We start from the raw sequence: 23,666 nt of genomic DNA on the forward strand, positions 1-23,666 counted from the left end.
GATAGCATATGAATAGAATGAATTTACAAAAACAAATATAATAAAGGAACTTGTATATATTTTCGTCATAAACGTTGATTCATTTGAAATTCATTGCTTTGGATTACTGAAATAAACCTACGATACAGTTTTGAGATAAAATGCAAATCTGAGCACCTGATATTGGTATCAGGAAAACTTAGCCATCGGGAAAACCCCAGTGGGGGTATTCGCAATCTCTCACGTCGAAAATCAGCCGAACCCTCTCACATTTTTAACCGGTTTATTCTCTATACAAATTTCGAATCTTTTCATTCCATTTCAATAGCAATCCAGATATGCTATATGTATTCTTCATATTTTTAAAAAAATTCAATATTCGCCACATACGACGCAGCTTTGAAATCTCTGTATACCATAAAATAGTTTTTTAAATTGGCTGAATCTTTGTTTTTCGGTTGGCTATACTAGAAAAAAAAGGTTGGTCTTATCCATCAGTCTTTTAAAATTTACTTTACCTTTTTTTGATTCGTGAGATAGCAATGCAATGTATGCTTTTAACGGTAAGGACACTGTCTACATCCATTCTTCGTTACCCCACTGCTGCGCTGATTTCATACAATAAACTCTCTAGTAATTAATTTTCAGCTTCACGCAAACTGAAAGGTTTCACTTAATTTAACGAGGAGCAAAAAAAGGCTTGTCAAAATCGATCCCTAATTAAAACCGATATCTGCATGAAAATAGCCTTCTCGAGTTCTGAAATACAGGGAAACTTCCACAAAGGCTGAGCTTTGTTCACAATGGAGGTTGGCTCGATCTTGAAATCAGATTCAGAAATCCCAATGAAACATTGGCCCTTTTGAGGCGTTTTGTAATTGACAGGCTGACACACTGGGATTAATGGATTTATCGGTTCTTTAATCAATCACTCCAAGTCTGATACGGTAAGCAAAAAATTAGAGCGTCGTTATTGAACAGTACCCTCTTATCGGAGAAAACAAGCTGCGCTTTTCCAAAGTTTGACCTAGCTGGTCGGGAGTACTCACTATAAAAACAAAGTGAATTACAATCTAAAAATTATGGAGCGGTATGACATTAAAAGTGCCTTTTTCTTAAATTTATACAACTTAAAATAATAGATCTCGATTGCAATGATTTTAATTTAATTCTGTCACCTTTTTTAGGTATATATGTTACCAATGGCACGCAAATAAATTTTATCACACTGAAAAGCGAGGAAATATTTTATTATTCGTCTTTTTAATAGAAACGTCGAAAGTCGGTTGATTCATTGCAGAAAATACTTTATTTGTATGATTAATCCAGTATTGCGAATAGTTAAAAGGCGAACAAGTTTGTTGTAACCCACTCCTTTGAAGACTAATTATATGTTGCATGAAAGAAATACTTGGCGTAGCTGAATAAAGCTTTCGGAAAGCCGCAGTCATTAGTATGCATTATATGCGAATTTTCGACGTATAGAGGGGTTCCTGCATCACGCGTTTGAGATAGCAACAATGGATTCAACCAGTAGACGTCATTAAAAGTGTTCTTAAAGTCTATTTCCTCATATTGCTTCTCTTATTGTAACGCAAACACCATAATTTGCATAAGAATTAGTTGATCAGGCCATACCATGAATCTTGCAATGGATACGAAAACTTTTTCTGTCCAACACTGCAGAATATTACACTTATCTCTTACGTATTTTATACATAGATTTAACAACATTCTTTTAAATTTATTCTAACAATACAATAATTGTATTTAGATTCATTTTTGTGTGCATAACAATAATGACAAGCAAAAATCTGAGAAGTAATCTCCAAAACGATTACAATTAACATAGGGAGTTATTTTCAGGATCTTTTAATACGAGTATAGACAGCTGCTACTGTTGTTTCGTCATTCATTAGCAAAGAGCTTTGAAATTATCGATCAGCAAACATTTTGCTCGAAAAAAGCGTCTCGACATTGACTTAGCTCATATTAAGTATCAACCATTTTTTATATTTATTTAGGGTCTCATTCTTTCACCGTAGAGCTTTTAGCTAAATTAAAATCTCCTTCAAGGTAAGTCACATTTCACTCTTAAACGTTATCTCAATAATAAACAGTTTTTATAGTACTGCCAAAGGCGAGAATTTTGTATAAATTTCGTGGTGATTATTTTTGGGAATGTTTTGGTTGTGAAATTTACAAGGGTAGACTAACCTAGTGGAAATACCACGAGTACTGCTTTCAGATGCATAAACACTCCCCCACAATTTCCTAAGGGACACAAGGGTAATTCAAACAGCGTCCTATTAAAAGAGTTCCCATACTTTCTGACGTCGCTTCTTTTCTTCACCACACCCAGCTTGCTCTTGTCGCGTAAAACTGCGCTAATTTGCATGAGAAAACAGCTGATCGCGGTTTACTCGCTTCTGCCGTTTCCTTCCCCTTTTGTTACATCCCATTATCCTCTACACCCTAAGCTTTTGTCTTTTGATGTAAATTACGATTCTTTTAAAGCTTTTAAAATATCGAATAACTTGATAACGACACATCTATTGTGTGTTGGCGAAATAGATACACTGCTATACCTATATGTAAAACAGGACTTACTCCATTTACTAAAGAACTAGGAGATTCATTTTTTTTTGTCTTTGAGACATCATTAAGCAAAAGAAAGGTTCTTTGACTACAGATTCAAGTAGAAATCGCCTTAGGTGAAAAGGCTCTCTCCTGCTAACGAGATAAAATGACGTATAAAGGAACATATGAGGTTTATTTCTTTTTTAAAAACTCGACCCTTTCTTGCATATTTGAAACTGTACATTTTATAAAAATAAGAAAAGCCATAAGTAATTGGTGTCATACTTTATAGAATTTGCTTATTTAAAATAAAATGTAAAGAACTCTAGTGACTGAATTCATGAGAATGTACAATGATTAAATTGTAGTTTTTAGTCGAATTTCTATGGGTGTATATTTGGATATTGAAATTTGTTTGGGTTGGATTCTCTAATATTTTACAGCTCCTTTAAACAAAATTCTCTACTTTTGATTGTTAACTTCCAATACAAATAGTTGTTAATAATAATTTATACAATTACCTTCAATAAATGCAATACGAGGAGAAAATTTGTATAATTCATCCAGCTTTATTCATTACAGCACTGTGCAGTGTGCCTGTCTCTTGTACGTTGAGAAAATGTTTCCTTCTACGTTCATCTTCCCTCTTCTTTGCATATTTTAGCGCTTCCATCATATATCTGGTTTTCCCATGAGAATCAAGCGCCATATGTGACTTTCAGTTTTCGCATGGTGCGTTAAAGCCAATGAATGCAATTAACAGAATTTAGTTTGAATAATTAAATGTTCTTTCGAGCTTGCTTAAGTAGAATCGATAACAGGAGGGGAACTAATGCTATTGCATACAATATCTAGATACATAAACAATAACTGGTTCATTGCATAAGATTGCATTTACTATTTATTTTCAGACCTCGTTTTTTATATCATAAAAATTTTTTAAACGCATCTGTACCGGCATATAAAATCTAGAGTATTTGATTTTTGTATATATATAAAACTAGAATAATATAAACATTTCTGCATCAAAATCAATATGAAATCCATATTATTTTTATTTGCTCGGTTGAAATATTATTTGTTTAACATTTCAAACAAAGCTGAGGAAATATATATCATTTCGAATAGACGTATCGTATGGTGTGGTTAATTTAATATCCAATGTGGGCAATTGCATGTATGAGAGCATTTGTGAGCACTACCGACAAATTTCAATATTTTAAGTAAATTTAATAAGTATAATTGAGAATAAGTTGCACTGCAGAGTTACCGCAAATATCATAAATCCATATCAATATAGTGAAAATATTATTTCGTAAGGTAAATCTTTCAAGCGAACAATAAGCTGCAATTTCAACATATTACTGGTTGAACAGAATATTTCGAATAAGAATCATACTTCTCATTCCAATATAGAATTTTTATAAACAAACTTTTATCGCACACGCTACTTTATAATTCTTCCATAAGAACGCGGAATTTTTTCCAAGATACCTCGCTTCTTATACTATGTATCCACTTCCCCTACTTTGAATTCTTTTCCTCATAACGATATTCGCAATATCGTTTTTTAGCAAGCAATGTCAAAGAAATGCTTTTGCTCGGAAAATATCTTTTACAGATTCAGCAAATAATGAATTCTGAGAAGTTTTATTCATCACCATTTACGTTACTCATACCTATGAGGTAAAACTTTCTTTCTATTTTATCCATCAATTATATAATACTGACAGTAAAATTAACATTATATATATTTAGAGAATTCTGTATTTTAGGCAGATACACACTTTTTGAAAATATTTTATATCAAATATATTATATAGTTTCGACAAATCAACTTTAATTGGTAAAAGGAATACCTCGCAGTACTTCATACCGAATAAAGGAAATTTACCCTATTAATACGCTGTCGCTAATATGTAACGAATTTTATCGATCCGGCGGAACACAAAGCAGAGAGATGGAGAGAGAGAGAGAGAGAGAGAGAGAGAGAGACTTTTTAGAAATGTATTTCCTGAGAGATCACATAGTACTAGAGTATTTGCTATGTATATAGATCGGAAGTTAAACAAGGAACGGAATTATCGATTTATAGTTAAGTGGTAAAACACTCACAACAATTAAGCACGAATAAAATAGGAGTTTGCAAAATATATAAGTAGTCTAAGCTAGCAGAGGACTTTCGGAATTGATGAAGTGATGGCTGATAGCAGATGGAGGAGGGTGGTGGATGGTGGCAAGCAAGTTATCGATTGTCTTCGCAAGGGACCGAATTAAAGGAATACTTGAGCATGTTAGTTTTGACTAAGGCATGAAATGCATAAAAGCATTGATGAAACTACGAAGTGAGCTGAAGGAAGCTTTGCTTTGTACGTAACAATTAGCCACATCTAAAAAGCCTTTTCTACCTGGGCTCATATAGCTCTAATGAACTAGGGAGCTTCAACCTTCTACAAAAGAATTAATGCAATATATCCATTACATTAAATGAGAATTACTAAAGTAATATAAAGTACTTATTGGCTAAAAAGAAATAATTGTAATAATTTTACGCGACGATTCAGATGATTAAAAATCTTCAATTATGTTAGAACCGAGTATAATGTGAAAATATTGAAGGTATATGCGAGAAAATAGAGATATACCACCGAACTCATTTGAATGCTATAAAATTTGTCAAAGTGTGTGAAGCATATACCAAGGGTTAAATGAATTTTTAATTTACGTGAAGATTTATTTGTAGGGGTATTCGTTCTTCGGTAATGATTAGATATGTCGCAATATTACATACGCGTCGATTGAGCAACATTTCGATGCAGATTTACATCTGGTTGAAAGATTGGCAATCGTTTCACTTATCGCGAAACACGAAATAGCGTGGGCATGAGTTGTGGATACTTTTATGGAATTCTTGCTCGCTTAAATGCACCATCGATCCTGCTATTTTTCTTTGGTCTCCTCGGAGCAAGCTTTGCCACTTTCATATGGAAGGATGAATTGAAAAGCTTAAGAGGACGAGAGCTGCAAATGCAGGTGACATTTTCCATCAAGGATATTTATTGCTGGGATCTTCGTAAACTCACTGATTCATAGAGGGGAAGAACATAATAGGCTGGGACCGAGTGACGCTTTCAATCTGACTTTCGCGAATCAGCTTTGAAAATTGGTGGCAAAAAGTTGAATACACCGCGGATGTAACGCAGATGGAATTGTCTGGCTAAAATTCAAGTGCACTTTTAGCGCAGAGGAGAGCATGGTGAGTAAGTAGCAAGGAGGGAAAAGTTGAATGAAGTTTAACTTTTGTAACCATCCTCCCTGCGATCTCAGAGATTTCACAGATTGGACCCATTATCACGGGCAGGCTCTATCTCTACCAAGGTTTTTGCCGTATGCCGATCTCGATCTTCGAATTATGAAGCTTCTCATGTACGCTCGTGAAATATTTCTGTGACGAAAGAAGAGAAAATGGAAAATAAAGTGAAGAGGAGAAGTTTCCAGTCTGGGAATTTGATGGTTTTTTTTTTTCATTGTCAGTTCATCGTTATTCAGCATTGAATTTCTTTCGCCGGCTACATTATTTATTTGAAACTTTTCTGATTGAAATGCCCTCTCTATTCGAGAGTGATTTTACTATATCTATGTTTAATTGCTAAGGAATTCTCTTAAAGCGGGGAAAGAAAGGTTTGTTGCGAAGTAGAAATAAAATTTGATGCTTGAAGAAGTTTCTAGTTGACGTAACAAGTGGAAGATTATTGATGCAACAACAGTTGTCGAGCCGGTTGTTCCCGCGAGAAGAAATAACTTGACGCACTTAAAATGATTAAAGACAACATCTCCCGATAACACTGAATTTCAAGGAAAGGTCCTCCTCGAATAGGAGAAATGGTATGAGAAAGAAGGGGCCAAGTTTCTTGATGAAAGAAAAAGCTTTGAATCTAAAAGGTGACTATAGTATACTTTATTTTATGCATAAGACAATTTGCCTCTATTGAATCTTTTACGCTTTACTCGAAATGGCTTTGGTAAGAAATCTTGAATTACCTTCGAGCCAGATATTGATATGCAAAATCCTTAATAATATATATTTTAATTTCCGTTCTGAGCCTTTCGGACGGGGTTGCCCGGCGGAAATCAGAAAATACAAGTCTTATAATATTAAAATAACGTTGTTATTTACAAGCCAGAGTAATCTAATTTTAAACCTCCCTCCTAATTATAAATTTACTCTGTAATTTCTGATCATTCATAATTGAAGGAAATGTTCCTTTAAGCACAAAATAGAATGGCCAATAGCTGAAGCTTGCGTTTAACGAGGTTGTATCGATTGTTAAGGTTTACAATATGTTCCCGTTTGAGGAGGTAGACGACATTTCTCATCACCAGCGACGACCGTTAGCGTTTATAAATTGAAATTCCTAGATAGATATACCTACAGCGGTACTCACGATGATGAGAAGCAATTTGGTCTTATCACAGAATGCTATTAACGTGTTTGAGTACTATTACAAGCATTCGATGATATTTATAATCTACTAATTTAATGAAAATGCATAGTCATAAGATAATAAATGAACACCTATTCTTTGCTCTGCCTTTCTCATCAATTTGCAATATTTCAAGTTAATAATGAATTTTACTGATAAAGGAAAAGCCGATCAAGTAGTTTCTTTATCTGAGATTTAATTCCGAAAGCAATAGATAGAAAGGGAATGAAAGTCTTTAATAAACCTGTTGGAAGTGAGAATGAAAGGATGACTATTTCCTGCAATTAAATTTATGCAATTCGCATAATGTATATTATATGATACGATATGAAATAATAAAAGCCACGTGATATTTGGAGATCCTTGGGGATATACGTATACGTTATCAAGTAAAATCAGGGTACAATATTAATATAGAAGGGGTAGATTTCGTCAGGACGTACTTATCATAAATAATTTCTCAGCATCTTAGTACATTGCAAAATGCCTTTCATTATTAATACAAAAAGTATGCAATAATCTTATGTCTGGGCTTTTTAAGAATATCGAGAAGCCAGCCATCAAACCCTTAACGCTACGCAAACTTTTCTCCCTCAGCCTGCACTCTCCCTGATCTCGACAGAAATGATGTATATCCGCGACAAACTGGAATCACATTAAAAATTCCTTCTTTCCATAATACCAGATCAGATTTATCTCTTTACAGGAAATGCAGAAACTTATTTCTTTCGCTAGTATTGCTGCGTGAAATATTATTATTGAGGAAATCTCGAAAGGACTTCTTTGCAGACTTAAAATTTGTCTTTTATCATAAACTTTGTTAAATACCGTAAGGTGAAGAAAATATAAGTAAGTTCGATGGTATTAGTGATAATGATATCTCCGAGCTAAGCATTGAAATTTCTGAAATTTTCTGGACAAAAGCGGTAGTACATACCCATGCGAGTGCGGTTTCTCAGATTAGTGGAAGAAGATAAATGCGGTAATTAATTTTCCTTGCCTTTCGCATGAACGCATCAATCAAGGTGGTTTTCACGCTTTCGAACATTTTATCGTTATAACATTAGCCCGGTGAGAGATTAAAGGACGGTAGTAATATACAATTACTTATACCTGATGGGCAAAACGAAAAATATTTCATAATTTTTAAGTCAAAAATCAGTTTTAATTAACTCATTCTCTAAGCTGTCAATTCATTTATTCATCCACAAGCTACATGACTACTTTCAATCATTTGATCATTTTTATAAGTATTAGTTAGTAAAATTAACAGCTGTTTTCATAAAAAAAAGTATTTTACAATAATATAGCTCTTATCGTTGATCTCAACTTGCAACTTTACAGCAAGAAATAAAGTCAACTGTAATAAAAGCGCCCAGTTTGTTTTACGCTTCATAGCCGTCATAAATTACAGTACGAATGTGAAATATTTACAATGTGCTTTCCTCTAGGTATTATTTTTAAAATAAGTATGTTTTATGACAAACAAACTCTTGGTATTCTGCACTAAAATTTCACAAAGCGTAAAACCAAATTTATTTTATTATTATTTTTTTGGGTTGAATTTACAAATGTATTTATGCTTAAGCTTTGAATAAATCTCAGATTAAATTGTATTTCTTTCAATGTATTGCGTGCAGCTTTAAATCAATATGATGCACTCAATTGTAGGTAGTCCTTCAATGGGGCTGAGTGTTGCTGTATATAAATCATTGGACTATACTATTGTACATATAGAAGTGAAATTGAAAGAAGAGATATGGAATGATAAAGGAAGAGAGCCAGGGTAGAGGTTAGAGCGAGAGAAATTCATATAAAAAATTGTGATAATTCTTCTTATTTACTTGAGCTCTCGTCGAAACGAATATTAGCCAGCATACGCTGATTAGCAGAGAATAATGGAAAAAGTGAAAGAGAAAAAAATAATGAAAAAAAAGGACACAAAGTTGCAAGACGAGCCCGCAGAAGAGCGCGCGTGTTTGAAAATGGAGCGTAGTAAAACTGAACGATATGTAGCGTGAGAAACAAAAGGGGAGCGGAGGGCAGTATAGTAATATATGTAGCGTGTCGCGGGCAACCCTTCGTGGTAGATATGTACAGGGTATTCGGCTGTGATAAGCGATAGGAGGAATGTTTACGGAACTGTCACCGGGGAGTATGCCACCTCTTCGCGCCGTATCCAAATCGCGAGAATGTTTCCAGACAAAGTAGAAGATTTGGAAGGGATCCTTTCGCGTTACCACGTCCAAAATGACCCTAAAAGTGACAGTAACGACAAAGATGGCAAGAAACACGAGCGAACTTGGAAAGATTCGACTTTGCTCCGAGTGTTGTTATTCCCAAAGACTGAACCGTCTTTGAGATGGAAATAACGGAACACCTCGCAAGTGTACTTATGCACTGACGACACGATCTTTCTTAAGAAGTTTGTGTATAAATTACGAAATTATACTACGAACTCTTGTAATTCACCATCTTCAAGCGTATTGTATAAACTACATGAAAGCAATTCACAGCTTTTCGTCGGGATTTATCTTCATCTATCATGTTTGTTATAGAATTTTCTCTCTATTGAGAAACCACAAACTGCATAGTTTACAGTTTCGGTAAAAGTTTGACCAAGTTGGTCGATTGAGTCTGGCGCGATGAAACAGTGAAAACAATAGCTGTAACTTGACTAACGAGAAATTCTTCACGTCATTGTCAATATAACAACAAAGTCTATTATTAATCGCTTATTATTCTACATCTCCATATTCTATGGTTTCGCGAGAAAGTTTTACTATTTTGAAAGCATGTTGGATTTAGATTACTCGAGTCTGCTTAATTAGTAAGTGCCAATTTGCTCCCTTCTGTTTCAACATTTTCTATCCCCCCGAGGCTTTCGTGCGTTGAAACCAATAAACTGCTTCAAAATCTGCGATCCATCTGAGTGGAACTTCAATTCGTTTATTTTTCTAGAAGCTTTTGACGAGAGATGCAGCTAAATGCAAGCGAGGAGAGACGCTCTAAGGGAGGGATAATAAAATGTTGGCAGAATAAAAAGACACTTGAGAGACCTTCTGAGATAGGCAGCGATATGATTGTATGCAAATTTGTCGTCAACTTACTCAAGTACAAATCATACTTGTCGCAAATTGCTTCGCTTCGTTTTGTCGTTATTATATATGATAGCATTTCGATAAATACGCAAGTGAACAGAATAACGTTCATTAAACAGATGTGCGCACACAGGAAATAAATATATATATATATATATATATATTTAAAACTGTTCGTACCGAGAGAACCTGGATCTCGTCTATTCTATATTTTACATCGTTACTATAATAGAATGTTTGCAAAAGCTCGGAAAAAGTTTTCTGATAACACGTATAATTCTACAAATGATTTGTTAAAAAAAAAAAAAAAAACACAAATTTCAATGCTCTTTTCTATGGAGAATCATATGCACTTGCTGAATCATTAATTGAGAAAAAGAACAAGCCTTCTGCACCAATTTCCTTCTACTCCCATTTACAAACTTCTTTTATAATAGACATAATAACAGAAAACTTCTCATTAATTTCATGCTAATTTGAATTACGCAAGAAATATGCAGCGCTTTTATTATTCTTTCCCCGTCAATTAAATTTTCGAATTTAACTTTGGAATTTTTAATTAATTGGTAATTAAATGCTTAATTATTAATGTAGTGTGTGTTCTTGCAGCTGAAGCTAATTCTACCTACTTAGCTTCAGTTAATTATTTCAGTTATTGAGTTTTGCTTAAGCTCAGTCAAGGTCCTGGCTAATATCAAAGACAGTTTGAATGCTTTGATTGCTCAAGGACGTTTAAGAAGTTTCATCCTCTAGTACGGTAGTTTGCATCGGACAATGTGCAGATAGAAAATCCTCCTCACATTTAGCGAAACTTTGCCGTTTTCAGTAATACAAGTTCTCTTCTACGCATCTTCGTAGCTGGATCAGATCTCATTGTAAAATAAACGCTTTTTTATAACTAATAACGTAAAGCGTCACGCATTATGAAAATTTAAAAGTAGAGTCTCTCTGCTCCAAGGAAGAAAGTAAACTGAGAAAATTCAATCATTTGTACAAAGTGTAATCTGTACGGGTCTGTGAAATTAATTCAGAATGTTTTTATCCGGAAAAGGGCGTCTGTGGTTCAGTGGAAGCCGATAATCGATTTTGAAGCAGTTTGCCTTACCCTGTCGTTTAATATTCACAAACCTTTTTTGCACATCGATGATTAATCTAGCCAACGGAAAGAAGGAGATCTTTTTAATCGTAATCTAGTCAAATAAGTGCAGTTTTTTGTTACAGAAGTTGATTTGATATTTAATAATGATAATATCGAAGATCATATATTACACTCAATCAACAGAGTCTTGGCGTTGAAAGCCTAATTAACGATTAATTAGTTGGGGTAAACAGCGAGCAGGGGTAATATTTGCTCATGGATCACAGTTCAAACACGGAACATCATCGACTGGTGCTAAAAGCCCTTAAACCAATTATATAAGAGCATCGATTTAAGTGACTTTTAAGTGAGTGCAAATGAGTGAAGTCAAATTACCAATCCACTAGAGTAGCAAGGGCTTTCGAGTTTAATTCTAATTTACTCTATCACTTATCTTTAATGGCTTTTTAAATAAAACCGTGTTAAATGCTTAACCATACTGCTATTTATATATCGATCCAAATCTTACCAATCATTGTAAGTATTATTTGTCTTTGGATGAATATATAAACAAACGTATAAATTAAGATTCTCTGCTAATAATTGTATATAAGAAAATAATTCCCACAAATCATTTTCAAATTTATTCCTTATATAATGAGGAAGTTATTATGAGCATTAAATGTTGGTTAATTCGAGGCGTCACGTAGATATATATTGGTCCAAGGAGCATTCTAATAAAATTTTACCAATAGAAAAATCAATAGATTATTGGATTGATTACTATAATAAGAACTTCGAATTCAGTAATTTTTAATGCTAAATATATATATGTTTCCATTAATGGGCATATTTTAAAATTCTACGGATCATATTTCTTATAATTATTCATGCTACCCAAATCTATATAGGGTAGGCCACAGCTAACCACCACCATGATTTAATATAGTATGTATATATATATATATACACATTTATTTGCTTTCTTAATCGATAATTATTCATCTTTGTAAGAAAAAGATGAAGACGGTATCGCAGGCGAGTACTGAAAGTCACGATTTTCTTGCTCCGACGATAATTAATTTTCCACGGAAGGATTAATGAATTCTGCATTTATTAAGAAGTCATGCATATTATAATTGTAGTCTTTTTTGTTATTATAGTCGACTAATTCATGTAAAACTTTTTCTTTATTTAGTTCAATTAATTAACTTCATAACTCCCAATACCTTTTTAATAAAAGTTTTATTAAAATTAAATTTTGAACAACATTAAAAAATGTACCTATCAAAAGCAACTTTTATATTGTGTGAGAATTATAAGTAAATGTTGGCAAATATTAAATGATTGACCTCTATAAAGTTGGATGCGTATCAGAAGCTCCGATGTGTTCTAATTGCAGCACTGGTTGCCTTTTGCAATTGTTTAAAACTTCCGAATATTCATTTCTCATATTCCCTTTTTAATTTTATATCTTTTTCCTGGAAATTTTTAAAACAAGAGCGTCTAGGTTGGGAAAGGTAAGGGCTTCAAAGTGTTCGCTTAATGTTGTAAAATTCAATAAGAAACCTAAAAGTGTTTAAAATAACCGAAAAAAATATTTATAAATTTATTATGTATAATAATATAAATTTGTTAGTGCATAAATAATAATATTAAGAGCTACCTCGTGGAACACTTTCAAGGCTCTTTATTATTTCACATCATCAAAGTTAAAGCAATAGTAAATTATTGTAAACGTGTATGGTGTGTACTGATTGAGGATTAATTAACAATACTATTAATAGAGCGCTTGTGTCGGATATTCTGTAGCAGTTGCTTTTTGCATCCTAGCACTTTTATTTTTAAATTGTTGAGAAAAAATCCTTTTCGATAAAAATTAAACAGAATATCAAAAATGAATATACAGGAATTCTAGATAATTGCACAAAAATCAGCACTAGAATCAGAGAGCTTCTGATGCGAAACCATAGTTTAATTTACAGAGGTAAATAATTGTACACTCGAAAGAAATGTTTCGAAACTGAGAGGCAAGTTTTACATATTAATGCTAATTGCATATTAATACCTTATATTTTGTTATGTATACTTCAAGTATGTAAATTGCTATGTAGATTAACGATGCAAGAAGATAAGTAAAACAATATCGATCTTCACACGTTTGCTAATATGGGGCATGGACTTCTTATCAGAGATATGCAAAGGACGAGGATTATATTTCCTACACATCCTTCATTTCTATAATTCATTTCATTTGTATATGGAATTGTGATAGGAATTGATTTGACGCTTTTATTCCGTTGTGATTTCATTGTTTTAAAAACAAAGTAAAAGTTAATGTTTTTTATCTTCGGCTCTCAGTAATTTTAACTAAATGTTGCATCAAAAGATTAGGCTGGTGTAAAATCTTTTGTCTATAGATGGCGGATAACTTACTGTATTTTTAAATGTTCTAAATTTTTACATCGTAGAATCATTGTTCATCTAATCGTATTTTTTCTAGAATGTAGAACTTGAAACGCTCAACGCTTTGTACCATAAAATAAAAATATACATTTTTGCAATTTCATACGCATTGCAAAAACCAGAATATCCATGTAATATTCGTATTTTATTACAATACATCTGCGATCGTATATTAGGATATGTATACGAGAGAATACACATTAACTTATTATTCTCGGATCGATGAAAAATAATAAATAGCTCTACTCCATACCAACTTTATGAACAACGAAAGTCTTGAACATTTTTGATGAAATATTTGCATGAAAATGCTAGAGGGAAGGTGGGTTTGATCGTAATTAGCAAACGCCCGGTAAATGTAAAATTTCGATATCGATTTCTATTGATTTATCGGACCTCTCAAAGCATCAGTGCGATGGGTGGCTACGGACCAAAAATATGGAGTGTTTTAATATACGAATATGGACGGTATAATTGATTACCAAAGTAATCAAATGCCCGAGCAATGGCGGATAGTAGATCAATCAAGCATTTGTCGAATAATGTTACGACTCGCATTGCATCCTGAAAGCCCTTTACCTTCTCTTCTCAAATACACGCATACCACGCAGTCAATTTATTTGAGATAGTGAAGATCGGTTACCGGTCTATTGTAGTAGCATGCTTTTTAAACAATTCGTTATTCAATAAAAAGTGAAATCATTTTCAAATGGTGGAATTACGCTCCGAAATACATATATTTACGACCTAGCTATATAAATCCTCAAGATACACTATGAAAATATGAGAGATCTGCCAGTTATATTAGCGTAACACAGAGGCACGATCTTGTAAAATCGGGCTAACCTATCCCCGCAATACATCAAACTCGTACAATCTTCATGAACGATAAAACCGGTAGGGGGTAGAGAGCAAACAGTCAGCCTCATAAAATATTTTACATACAATAAACCTTTTAACTACCGAAACCCCAGGAATAATCTATGGCGTGAAATATATTTACCTTCGACATCCCCGTGTACTTAATGGTTACATTGGAAAGTTAATTTTACTTCAAATTATACAAAAATACTTACTATAAGAGCCCTTTATCTGTAATTAAAATAAAGGGAACGAGATGGAAATTGGTATACAATTATATGGCTCGAAAATGTTTTTTAATTTAACCGATGGCTGATAAAGCCAGCAACGTGGTAAACACGACTTTGAGCTACTGGGAGTAAGCTTAAACAGCGTTATTAGTAGAAATTCTGTATTCGACAGCAAGTATCGAATCGCGTAGTACAAGCAAGTTCTAAATGTGCATTGTAGACACGAGAATAGTATGTTGGGCTCTAGTCCGAATTATACAATATACAATGTGAAATTCGCATTGTTAAATAGTGTAAGGCCAACTTGTACTCAGTTATACTATATAGAGATCTATTTACTGCAGTATTCATGGGTCAGCGATGACTGAATTTAGTGTTTGACATACTATATCGTTTGTATCTTGTAATTGTAAATCTTTAAATCGATTTATACATTGGGGAAAAAGTAGAACATTTTATCAATGAATCCATGAGGTTAGGTTAATTAAAGTCACACTAAACTAATTACAATTACAATAATAACATTAAGTTTTTACTAAGGTTTAAAATAAAATAAAAGAAACTTACAGGCTATGTGAGATTCCTTGACCCTTCTGCATTTGACCGCAGTAAAAAAGCACACGCACTTTCGACTGGTAACATTATCACTATAATTTTAATTGTCACACAAATTTTAGGGAAAATAAAGGCTTTTGATGCCACCGCACACTGCACTTCACCATTACGTCAAATTTTTTGCAGAGGTAAACGTTTTTGAGATCACTGCACGCTGAACTCCACTATTTTATCGTATTTTAAGGGATTTTTTAATTGTAAATGAAGAAAAACGCTGAAAATTGCACGCCCGCGCGAAAAAGGTGAAAAATCCCGGCCGCTTTCACTCGTGGGAATAAAATTCGAAAAACTGTCGCAACGGCGTATTCGAAAAGTACAAACAAAGATGGCGAAGGGATATCCGGAGCGGGAGAATTTTTCCGGGTAAATCCGAAAACGGAACTTTTCAACTCCACTGCACACTTCACGTCTATATTCTATCGAATTTTTACAGATAGAAACAGTTTTAACAACACTGTACACATTGCACGGCAGTATGATGTCAGAATCTTGGCGAATTGAGTGTTTCCGGTACAACTTGTCACTTCACTTGGACATTTTATCGTGTTTTAAGCGATTTTCTTAATTAAAACTGAAGAAAAATGCGAATTCCGGCGAAATAACGGAGGAAGAGCGAGGAAATCGCACTGGCGCGCGAAAAAAGCGAGAAAAAGCAAAAAATCCGGTCGCCCGTGGTCGAGGATTTCAAAAAAAGGAAACGTCGCGGCCGCCATCTTTTTTTTCGGATCTACCCGGGCACGTTCTCCCGCTCCGGATATCTCTCCGCCATCTTTGTTTTTACTTTTCGAATCCGCCGTTGCGACAGTTTTTCGAATTTTATTCCCGCGAGTGAAAGCGGCCGGGATTTTTCACCTTTTTGCGCGGGCGTGCAATTTTCAGCATCTTTCTTCAATAGTTTCACTGAAATTCGCGTTTTTCTTCATTTACAATTAAAAAATCCCTTAAAATACGATAAAATAGTGGAGTTCAGCGTGCAGTGATCTCAAAAACGTTTACCTCTGCAAAAAATTTGACATAATGGTGAAGTGCAGTGTGCGGTGGCATCAAAAGCCTGTATTTTCCCTAAAATTTGTGTGACAATTAAAATTATAGTGCTTGATAATGTTACCAGGCGAAAGTGCGCGTGCTGTTTTACAGCGGTCAAAGGCAGAAGGGTCAAGAAATCTCACATAGCCTGTAAGTTTCTTTTATTTTATTTTAAAACTTAATAAACTATCAAATTAACCCGTTTTTGTACAAAGCGACATAAATCCTATCATCTTTTTGGATTACCGAAAATGATGGAAAACATATATAGATAGATCTTGTTGACACGTACGCTCTTAGCTATTATTATTCTTTATTAATCTCAGCATATTTTATTGAAATGATCGTTTAAATTTTATAAAATGTGAAAATTTCCATATAATATTTGACAGTATCTACCTTGGAATAATTGAAAATATTGGAAAAAAGCGAAAAACTACCATTCTCGTACAAAATCGTCGCCATATTGGACGCCATATTGAATTTTTATATTTGGCCTTGTCTTGACTTTAAAGTAAATATTTATATGCCTCCCGCACGTTTATAAATTTCAATTCAAAACAAACCGCATGTTATAAACTGAAATTCCAGTTGACTGAAAAATAATATGGAAATTTTTACGTTCCTCAAAATTTAAAGGGTCATATTGATAAAATATTTTGAAATATATAAAGAATAATGACAGCTAAGAGCGTATGCGACAAAAAGATCTATTTGTTTTACATCATATCCAATAATCCAAAAAGATGATAGAATTCGTGTCGTTTTTATCGGAACAGGTTAATTTGATAGTTTATTAATCAACATGCTTTAAACTGATTCATACACGTAATATATAGTTGTGTAAACTAAATATTTAATAGAATGTAGGATAAAACATTTGTGTAAAATAGAAATATAATCTGAAGGAAAATTAGCGCCCAGCCAGTTGAACCTATCTCGTTGTAGAATAGGAAGAACATAAATAATGTTTTTAAAGTAATTTACACTTTGAAAGCAATAATTATTATTTTCTACGTTTAATATCATTTACAAAAGCTCGTGTGTAATTAAGTTATTAAGCTTTGCATCCGAATTAACTCTTTATAAAGCAATATCAAATTATTTCAACTTTATCTCAAATATTTTAAAACAAGTATTAATTTGTAATGAATGTTGCTGATTCTCTCTTCCACGTACTTCTGAACCAACGAAATCTTTGATTTAAATTTGTCGGTGAAGCAAACTGCCAGCAGTAAAAGGAGATTCAATGTCTATATTAACAATTTTAAACAATCTCTGCACATTTTTACCATTAATTTGCGTCTCATACATCTAAATATACAGCAGTCATTGTCGAATAATGTTATATGGAATTGTTACTTGAAGCATTCTGGATTCACCGTAATTTATTACGATCAAGTCCGATTACACACTGCAATCAATTATTCCCGTTGATTTCGCATTTAATGGAAATGGAGCAGGTAATCCGTCTGGAGAGAAGAAAAAAGAAAAAGTCTAATTGTTCAGCGTAGGAGCTATTTCGCTCTAGTTACTCATTATTACTGAATTGTTTTTCGCAAAACAAAATTTAATTGATACTTTGTTATAAAAATGAAAACAAAAGCAAAAATTCTTAGCTGAAATCTCTCTTATAATCGAATTAATTTGATTTTATAACATTATTGCTAATTTACGCAGTGAGCAAACTTTTTCCTTTAAAAGTATAAGGCTGTTTTTGCTGGTAGTAAAATATATAATGGTTTTTATCACTGATAAATGGCCGAATCGCTTAAAATATGATTTCGAGTAACGCGATTCTGCATTTAATCCAGTGGTAACGACGTACGTATTCATGCATACAGATCACGCAATTACATTTTAATCGTTGTTTTGCATTTTTATGAAAAATATTTGAATAAACTTTCAAGTAGGGGTATATGTAGTGAAAATATATGTGTTATGTAGAGTGAGAGGGGAAGCTGCGATAGATATGTGGTATAATCAAATTGATTTCTGCTTGTTGTTTGGGTATCCCGTTACTCTATTATTTAATTATGACGAAATATAATCCTAAAATGCATCAAGCTGCATATTGGTGGCCCGAAGAAGTTTGTGCACATGTGCGAATTTCATTGAGAGTGCTCATCGCGTGTTTCTTCTTTCGAAACATTTTTTATTCGCTTGACAGCCAAAAAATGTCTATCAAAAAACATTGATTGATAATGGTAAAACATTTGTCCCGAGAGCAAGAAGAAATTAGTGTTGCATATAGAATAAAAATAAATCCTTTTATTTGATGTATAATTGGCACCCTTAGTGTCGAATAGTCACGCAGGCACGAAATGTACTACTTGGAACGTGTCCAAAAAGTCATTGCCCACGCACGCATATACTTTAATCACATTCACACCCACACACACACACACACGCGCGCGCGCGCGCGCACTGGGGTACAAAGTGTGCCGTAAAGATTCGGGCCACATCAGTGCCAAGGTCAAAGCAGTTAACGTCACCTACAGTGGCATAGGTCGGACACACACACATTTTTATTGCGTCATCAGTTGGAGCATACTCACCGATTCGATCAAACGCTCTTGAAAATGGCTGAACAAGTGTGAAGTAACAATTATCGTACTATTGCTGTTACTATCGTTAATGGTCAATCGCTGCCATTGTCAATTATAAAAACAGATTCTATATTTATATAATCATCGTGATCTATAAATTTCATCTAATTGTTGCTATATTTATAATATGTACTGCACTATTTATTTTCAACGTTGTTGAATATTAGTATTGCAGTGGAAAGTCCAGTAAGAATGTTGTTTGTTTTTTTCAAAGCATTTAATTAGAGATTTAATTAAAAATCATCCGTTATATTATCACTTCGTCTGCTCAATCATTTCTATACTTGCCCTTTCAATCTTACTCTTTTGTTACTCAACGGAAAGAATAGCTTTGAATGAAGCTTATGAAGGATAAAGTATGATGTACATTTATTTATTGTATTAAATCTCGTAATAAGAGAATGATTAATTAAGTTTATTATCTATCTAAAAATTGAAGTCGTTAAATTTTTATAAGATGTTATCGATTTTCGTGGGAAAAGAAAAACAATTTATTTCTAAAAGTACATTAACGCATAATACTCTACGGTCATTTATCTTTTCTCAAAGTTCATTTTTTACGAGAGCTACACGCCATATGATGGAAAATTACAATGTTATCGTAGAAATAAGGTAGAGCCTTTTTTTTAGGAAAATAAATAAATATACAGCAGAAGATTACTCAAACAAAAAGGTAAAACGGATTTTTTTATTTAATAAAAAAGAATGATCGATTGCGTTGAATTCTAAAGTGGATATAATACATGTAGTGCATGTACATCCAAACGTGTTGAAAATTGCCCTCGACGAAATGGATGGCCGAAATATTTCCGTAAGAGACGTGTAGGTATATGCATCGTACATATATAGACGTTCCAACTGAATTTTTACCGTTATGAATAATTAGAGTTTTGATTGTACTGCTAGCCTTGTTAAAATAACAATAAAACCTACATAAGTTTGAAAGAGTGATTCTCAGTTGTAAAATAATCATCCATCCAAATATTGAAATTTAATGAATCCACTGAATGTATTTCAAGAATAAATGCTTTTGTGTACTTTGGAAAAGGTTTATAGTTTCAGCGTGAGTGAATAAAAACACGATTTTAAAAATTCAATAAAGGAGAGATTCGTCGTACGGGAAAAGAGAAACTTGGAATAGCAACAAAGGCTTATTGGTATGTAGCTATACGGCGTTTAAAATGAAACACTAAAAGCGAGATAAAATTTAAAAAGAATTTGCTGTGGGAATTGAGCGTATTGGCACAGAGGTTTCTCGATAGTGCATCCATAGGATCGATGACATCTCCTTCCGCTCTTGCATCAAATTGTTTTACCAAAAGTTATCTTTGCTACGCGGCTTTGCAATTATTTTCATAATTAAAAGCATTACTGTGCATCCACAAGCTGGCTGCAAAGAAACGAAAAAAGTCGAAGCTACTGAAAACTCTGGAAAATGCTACGATCGTGTCGCTTTGTAGTGTTATTAAAATAAACACCAAATTAATTTGTATAATTTGTCATATAGCGATTTCCACGTTAAAAGTCATCGTTAATTTTAAAATCGATATTCAATAAATCACGGAGGTTTTATATTTTTCGAACGTTTGTGATATACGCGTTTTATCCATTATACCTACGCTTGTGCTATTTCACAAAGGCTATGAATTTAAATCTATGCATCAGTATGCACACTTAGTTCAAAAAATGTGGCAAAGGGGGAAAGGTGATTGATGCGTTGCTGGCAAATAAATTTCCACATTGAGCCATTAGCAGGCTTTTTTTTCGTTTGCAAAAGCATTATACTTCGAAAAGAGATAAAAGGGTTTTAAGTGGTAGCAAGTCATCCTGGCAAGACAAAGAAATGCGGTAAAACAGAAGGGTTTTTATTGCAGAATAGGGAATTTTTGGTTTGCTAAAGGGTAAAACAAATCCCAAATATTTCTACGATTATATTGCACCTATTAATTCCACCGATCGTTTCTAATTCAGCGGGGAATGACTGTGATAAATCGTTGTGCGATGCAGACTCCTCTTGCAAAGAACGATGAAAAAGCACGGTGTTCGTGCAAAATAAGAGTGACGTAAATCTAGAATAGTTTTTTGGAGTTGATATCTGCAAAAGGTTTTTGTAAAACAATGAACCAGATTGATGAGATTCTTTGACCCGACAAAACTCTATCGTACCCCAATCTAATAACGATTTATCATTCTTTACTCGTATTGGCTGGTCGCGTGTTTTATTTTCAGGTACTCGTATGGAACATACACCGATCGCAACAAAAATTTTATAACATTATACATATCACGTCGCTTATTTCAAAATATGCTCAACTTTTTTACGCGAGCTTGTTAACTTTTCATTTATAATCAATCATTTCGTCGTAATGCTATTGTTAATAAAGAGTAATGTTTCGCTATATGCAACAGATTTAATGTATAAATAGCTAACGGTAGATACGTGACCGTAATCTTCATTCTCTTCCGCTTTAATGATTACCGGTGTATAGCGGTGACGCTTGTATGTGGCCATAATAATGTCAAGCGACTAGCCATAAAGTGCTTCAAACATTAGGAAAGAGATGCCACTGCAATTTTTACGTACCGTCAACATGTCACCCTCTGAACATTTAAAATCGTTTGCTCCTATATATGCACAGACGTTCGCAAAACTTTATAATAAATTCCCTATAAGATAAAATAAAAACGCGCAAATTTTTCTAAGTACTATGAAACTCGTATTCGAGAAGGCTTTATTTATTTTTGTTACCTCGCACATATTTTGTTTCGATCGTTTGATACACGATTCCGAAACACGAGTTTCACCGGAATAAATCTCTACGTCGAATTAAAAACAAATTGAATTTTTCAGTTTCGCTGTCTTATCACTGAATGCAATGGTATATCAGCTTCGTATTGTTTATGTTTTAACGGCAAGCCGAAATTGATGCGTTCATTCAATCGAACGGTATTCAGGTGTTCACACAACTCGAAGACCACAACCGATTGTAATGAGTTGATTTGTAAGTATACACTGTTCCTACTACCACCACCGCGTTCTAATGCGTCACCAGAGATATATGGATTGTTTATTAACCGAATAATCAGCGCTTTAACAATAGAATTTCGAAGATTAATGTGAAAATTAATAGTCGATCAAAGCATTGCGGTTAACGCCAATATTCTAGCGCACAATCATTTATTTCGACTAATTAATTTAGCAGAGCCGTTTACAACGACGTCAGCAAGTATATAACCAATATGGCAGACAACTGCCAGCACATCGTTTTCTTTATTTTCGTTAATTAATCGCTATCTATTATTTCATATACGTAATGTCAAGTAAATTACAGTGTTTGACGACGTATAATTAATACGAAAGCTTTATTAGAACTCGTGATTGCTTGGAATATGGTGCTCGATAAACGTAAGCTTGGACGCCTTTGAAATACAGCTGTCAATAGTGATTGGCTGTCAAAACACGCACTTCACTCCAGCGATGATAAACTGCAATCAGGGTGATTGTATTTCCTTGGAGACCGTAGGTATAGCGATGATGTGTTTCATTGTGTACCATTATCAAAAGTTATATTGTTGAAAAATAAGAAAACATTTAGGTTCGTTTAAGGCGTGTTGGCATTACGATAAATGTCAGCTAATCTCCTAAAATAGAGGTATTGGTTCGTTAAGGACTTCAATATATGAAAAGCAGCCCTGAAGAAGTTGCCGAAAGTTCATAACTTACCAATCCCCCGGATTATGAGACGCTTTTGTAAGCTTAGCTCCTTTGAACATCATGGTTATTTCCTGTCGCCTTTTATGCTCGATAAATTCCTTCTCCACGTCTTGATACATTTATTTCAATTTCTTTCATATACGTTACTTTGATAAACTGAAAGATGGAATAAAAGTGAAAAGCTAATGAAATTTTGCAGAATTAAAATTGGTTAATTATTCAGGTCACAACACATACATACGCATAAAATGAGTTTTTAAAATAAGAAAATAGCGAAATTTTATTGGTTGAAGAATATACTTGAAAGAGAAATGATGGAGAAAATTAGAAGCGTATATGTAATATAGAATTTCAGACGAAATTGTGGAGAACGATTTCATCGTATTCTCCGTTGGCTCAATTACGTCGACTTCTTTACTCGGATAAATCTGGCACTCCTAACTACCAAGTTGAATGATTAATCACTTAGCTGTGGAGAGGAATTAACGTGATCTTGCAAATAATTAATGGAATGGCTAGACTGGAAAAGAATAGGTAAATGAAGCATTTCTCTCTCTCTCTCTCTCTCTCTCTCTCTCTCACTCCCCTCGTCGCCGTTCTTTCTTTGTTCTCACGGTCAAAGTTACACGGACAATAGTATCAACGTAGAAGAGTAGTAAGCGAGCGCGCACGTTGGTAAATTTGGTAATTGGACTTTGAAAGATTCTAGATCAAACACACAGCGTGAGGTGGGACGATGTAGCTTGGTTGCAAGGTTCCAAAAATGCCACGCTAAAGCGAATCAAAGCAGATGCGCAAAGGTATTTGGTTGGCGCTTCACTCGAACGAAAACGGTGTATAGAAATGCGTATCTCATGCTAGGCTCGTTAGAGTCGGCTATTCATCTTCCCCTAACTCTCGCGCGTCTATGCTCGCGTCTACA

General features: G+C 33.8%; 1 protein-coding gene across 5 annotated transcripts in view; it reads left to right on the forward strand.

The window, feature by feature from the left end:
- LOC136776083 (growth factor receptor-bound protein 14-like) overlaps positions 1-23,666 on the forward strand; it is a 294,314-nt gene that overhangs the window by 19,929 nt on the left and 250,719 nt on the right. The gene's annotated exons all lie outside the window — the stretch shown is intronic.

Source organism: Prorops nasuta, unplaced genomic scaffold (genome assembly GCF_024137725.1).
Source record: "Prorops nasuta isolate Cenicafe-Biocafe unplaced genomic scaffold, Cenicafe_Pnas_1.2 PNAS00009, whole genome shotgun sequence".
In the NCBI taxonomy this organism is placed as follows: Eukaryota; Metazoa; Arthropoda; class Insecta; order Hymenoptera; family Bethylidae; genus Prorops; species Prorops nasuta.